This window comes from Camarhynchus parvulus, chromosome 2, assembly GCF_901933205.1.
Source record: "Camarhynchus parvulus chromosome 2, STF_HiC, whole genome shotgun sequence".
NCBI lineage: Eukaryota > Metazoa > Chordata > Aves > Passeriformes > Thraupidae > Camarhynchus > Camarhynchus parvulus.
In genome coordinates this window covers 140,001,639-140,007,188 of record NC_044572.1, presented here as the reverse complement: position 1 = coordinate 140,007,188, position 5,550 = coordinate 140,001,639, and positions in this window count along the sequence as shown.

Genomic DNA, 5,550 nt, shown 5'->3' with positions numbered 1-5,550 from the left:
CGCCCGCCGCCTCCCGCCCGGCGCCGCTGCCCCGAACCGCCCCGGAAGCGCCGCGCACGCAGTTCCGCGGGCGGGGCGGGCGCTGTCCGCGGCCGGGCCGGGACGGGAGCTTCGGGAAGCCGATCGCTCCCGTCTTGCGGTCCCCGACCGCGGGCACTAACCGCCCCACCCAGGCACTAACCGGGAACAGAGCCAAGCTCGAAATGCCTCTGCCGCCTGCCTGGTTCGGTTTAACAACAGCGTCCGCCTAGTGCCGCTCGGGATGCACAAGCGGGGATTCATTCCCCGGCAGGGAATGACAGGGTCAGCTCCGTTGGAAAAGACCGCCAAGATCATCGAGTCCAACCTGTGGCCGAACGCCACGATGTCAAATAGATCATGGCACTGAGTACCACATCCAGTCTTTCTTTAAACACCTCCGGGGACGGTGACTCCACCACCTCCCTTGGGCAGACTGTCCCGGGATGGGATGGAATGGAATGGAATGGAATGGAATGGAATGGAATGGAATGGAATGGAATGGAATGGAATGGAATGGAATGGAATGGATGAAGGAGATCACTGTGTTGAGCCATGGCCCTGGGCTCCCGCAGCTGTGCCCAGCGGGGACTGGACTGTGCCACCCTGAGTGCCCAGAGCATCCCATCCTTTGTGTACCCAGGATGTGTACACAGTGTGTACACCCTGTGCAGGGTCCCGAGCAGGTGGAGTGTCACCAAAGACACTGCTTCAAATAAAACAGAAGCAGGTACCCCTCCTGATCTTGGGATCTGGGTGCTTCGGAGTAATTTAAAATTTTGCCTCTGTCAAAATCAGTGCCAAGCATTTTCTTACTGTTGGAGAATTACTGATGTGGGAAGGGCTCTCTACTTTTTACACTATGCAACATTTTAGTGAAAAATTTTATGTATAAGAAGAAAAAAAAAAGGCATGTGAGGCCCTGATCCCTGGTGCTGTTTATTTTTCAAGGCTGTTTGCTGCATTCTCAGTAATGACCTTGGAGCAGTGAGGGCAACTGAAAGGGGACTGGTAGCAGCAGAAGGAAACTCAGTGCTCTGTTACGTTTGAGTAAATTATGTTATGAGTAAATTATGTTTGAGTAAATCCCTGGAGAACTACAGACCCAGTTCTTCTTCAGCGTCACTGGCAGCTTCCAGATCCCACTGGCATGTAACTGCAGAGACACAAAGCCTCAGCCTGTGGACGTGCCCCACAGTGCCAGCACAGGGTTCCCTGCAGTGAGGAGCAGCTCACACGACCTCCAGAATCTACAATAAGGCCTCTCTGCTCATGTCACCGATGGGATTCAGTCCAGGAACAGTCACAGCCTGCAAATCTGACCTCATCCCTCCATTCTTTTTAACACCAGTTGTTGGGTTTCTTAAGAGCCCTTCTCTGTCACACCCCACAATGGTTTATAAATAAGCTGTGAAAAGACATTGATAAAAAACATGGTTTACCTTGCCCATTGCCACATAAACCAGATGGTACGAGTCCTTGGCTGGTACTGTGTGTTTGCTTTTGATACCAGCAGTTAAGATACACCTCTAAGGAGGGCAGGGCAATTTTTTTCTTGGATGGTTCTCAGGTAAATTTTCTTGTTAGAGACACCAGCACCTGAATAATATTTTCAGTAAGACACGGATGTGAGAAGCCACAAGCTAAAAATTCAGATGCTCAAAATAACAGTAATTTAGGAAGTATTCCTAGTCTATTAATATAATTAATATTATATAATAATATTGCTATCATCTGCCTCAGACTTTACAGTTACAGGACTGGCAAAAGAGAAGAAAAAGCAAGACAATTACAAAGAAACTATCAACACAAAGTAGATCTTCAAAAAGGCAGTGTAACTGAGCAGACCTGTGATTAGAAGTGAACAGTGAAAGTACTTGACTTTTAACAGGATTTTAATTTAGTACCAGAAAGGATACCATACAGCAAAATTGTTCTGTGTTTATTAATGAGTTTGAGAATTTGCTGATCATTGATTCAAATTCACTTTCTAAATGAAGGTCAAAGATAAAAGTCTGAACTCCTGCAACTTCAATTTAGGTCTTTGAAGTTATAATCACATTGGTTTAAATCATGTATGTAAAATAAAGTGAGCATTGGGATCACACTGCTGATTTTTTTCAAACCCTAGCCTATCATTGCAACCACATGTACTCCCTTCCAGCTCTGCTCCTCAGGATGGAGATAGATAGAGAGAAAGAGAGACAGAGAGAGAGAGAGAGAGAGAGATGATAGATAGATAGATAGATAGATAGATAGATAGATAGATAGATAGATAGATAGATAGATAGATAGATAGATAGATAGATAGATAGATAGATAGATAGATAGATAGATAGATGATAGATAGATAGATAATGTTATGTGTAGGGTGTTGTGCAGTTTGCAGTTTCTCCAGCTGACCCTTCAGGCAGTTGCAACAATGAGCAGATTTATCCTGGAACATGAGCACTATGTGTAGCCTTCTCCAGTTGTTTATGACCTATGTTTCCTTGACCTGAATTAGTGCTCATATGAAATCAACCCTGGTTCAGAGATTTCTGCCCCTAGTTTGATCTTAATAGACCTCTGTCACTGACTGTATATAATAACTATTCTCTTTTTTGTCTTTTTTTAATCCTAGTCAGGTTGGTGCACACAACTGCTTACTTAAAGGCATTAATTTTGCAGGAATAATCTTATTGATAAGCATTTTTCATACTATACCTCTTTTCTTCCTATAGAGAAAATTTTTCTTCTTGACATTTAATACATTTGCTTCCAGTTATTCTCAGCAGCCTTCATTATCGAGATTACTGTCTCAAAAGACATTACCTTTTTGTTCACTGACTTTTGTAAAGTCTGCTTTTTCCCTTATTGCAAGTCTTTCATTCTTTTTTCTTGCAACAAGATAATTCCATTTCACTTTCTGGATTTTCAACCAGTTCTTCCTTCTTTAAAAACAGAAGTAACATTTTAGCATCCTCTAGTCACTTCCTGTATTTCCTGAAACAGAAATTGATTTCCAGTGTGCTCAGCAAACTTGATGGGCTGGTGGGGACCTGCCAGTAAAATGAGGGAGCTGATCTGCATCAGTGCAGCTCTCTCTGAACTGAGCAGCTGCTCTGAGATCTCCTGCTCACATTCCTTCTGGTCCTGGCTGGCCTGACCAGGTCATGGTCAACATGTGAACCTTCACCAACGTGTGAAGAACATTTGCTCTCCACGATGATTTTTGTCTCTTTCTCATGAGTGATTTGTGCAGTACCCCGATCCACTCGCTCAAATTGGCAACTGTTGATCAGATCTTAAGATTAAATAGTTACCAGGGAATTTTTCCTGGGAAATGTCTGTCTAGTGACTTCCTTCAAGGACACTGGAGACAATTTCATTGTAAATGTCTAGTTTTAGCCAAATTTGTTGATAGGCTGAATTTTTTATTTAGGACTTCCACTGCAGTTTTCAAGCCCTTAAATACCTCTTCAGAGGGAACATATGAAAGCATCAGTTCTCCTGGCAACTTTTCCCTTTTACTGAATGTCTTGGTAAACATTTGAGAATCTCTTGGTCCCTGATAGTGCTTGATCAGTCTCTGGTCAACCCTGTGCCCATTTTGACTTACCTGAATACATCTCTAAATACTGTTCAGAATTCTTGTGCTTGTCTTTCTTTCTGAAAATTCTCAGTCTCACACAGGTTCCCCAGAGATCTGCAGGGCTGAACAGGAGGGCCAGGCACGAGTACCACTGTAAAAGCCATTTCATGGCTCATACCAACACCGTGGTCAAGATGGTTGAAGGTTTCCATTCTGTTGGTGTAATCCACAAACTGTGTTTCTCTGTCACACAGAAAACCTTCTCCAGGGAAAGTTCTGCATCTTCTTGCAGACAAAGCACCCACTGCCCATCCATGAGGGCACACTGCTACCACAAATCCTCTACAAAAAACTAAGCTTCACTTAGTTCTTACCTGTTACCACTTCACTGCCTCACTATTTCGCTTGCTTCAGTAGACTGAAGATTTTCATTGCCTCTTCCAGTTAGCCTCAGTTAAGACCCATCAGCTGTAAACAGTTCTGTGGTTACCTTTAGAGCAAAGACTAGCTTGAGGGTCACCAGCAAGCAATATTTCATATCCTTTTCACCTTTCTGAATTCTTAGAGTGCCCCTGTGTCATGGCCTGGGGTGTGTCACCCACAGGAGTATGGTCCTCAGGTCTTCTGCAGGGAGTCAGTCCTGTTCCTTACAAAGCTAAAAAGTACCATATAATCCTTAATTCTTGTTAACTGCACAAGCTTTTGAACCCCCATAATATAAGCTAAGACAACCAAATTGGTCAGTGAGAGTAACACATAGTTTTGCTACTGATAGCCTATTTACATGTTCAGATAGAGCATTTGCCTGCACAGCATGGTATTGTAGGGCTCAATCAGCTGCTTTTCTAAATCCTTCATTAGTTGCACCTTCTGCACTGCTGTATTTTATTCACAATCAGTGAAAGCAGTAGGAATGCCAGTCTGTGTTTGAGCTTATGAGTGCTCCCTGACCTCACGCTCAGTTTCCAGACAAACCCTGCAGTTACTTTCCCTCTAACTATAGTATTTCCTTTCATATCAGTTGGGATGCCTTTATTCCCAAAACTTTTCTGAAAGAAGTGGGTAGTTCCCAAATCATTAAAGGCCTTGATGATGCATTTGAGATAGTATGTTACCACAAATCATTGAATTCTGGATAATTTTTTTCATACTCACATTCAATTTTTGCACTACTTGTGTTTGAACACCATGATCAAAGCTGATTTTTTTTACACTTATCAATCTACTTAAAATCTAGAATCATTACTGCATTTTCAGTAACAGTGATTTTCTTATGCCTTTTACAGAATCACATAGATTTTTTTTTTTCCCCTGAATTGCTATAAATCCAAATACATTTGGTTTGGTTTCTTATTTTTCTCTGGGTATCTTGCCTAAGGTCTAAAGGAGGACCTTGGCTGTCAGAGGTCCACCAAGGTACCCTCCCACTCCCCATCTCAAAAGAAGAAGAGGAAAGAATAGGGGGAAAAGAAGCTTGTGGGTTGAGATGAAGACAGTGACATATTCACCAATTACTGTCATGGGCAAAACACGTTTAACTTTGGGAAATTAGTTTACTTTATTGCCAATCTAAAATAGAGTAGGATGGTGAGAAGCAAAGACAAAACTAAAAACATCTTCTTGACCCCACCCTTCTTCTTAGGCTGAACCTCACTCCTTCACTCCCAGCTGGTGAACTCCTTTCCCTGAGAGGTGCAGGGAATGAGCAGTGGTGGTTTCAGTCAGTGCATAATCCTTTGTCTCTGCTGCTCCTTCCTCCTCAGGATCTCAGGTCCTGTAGGAAACCTGTGTCTGCATGGGCTCCACTCCACAGGCTGTCATTCCTGCCAGGAGCCTGCTCCAGCTCCATGACTGCAGCTTCCCCCAGGGCACATCCCCCTGCTCCCATGTGGGGTCCCCCGTGGGCTGCAGATAGATCTCTGCTCCCCCATGACCTCCATGGGCTGCAGATGGATCTC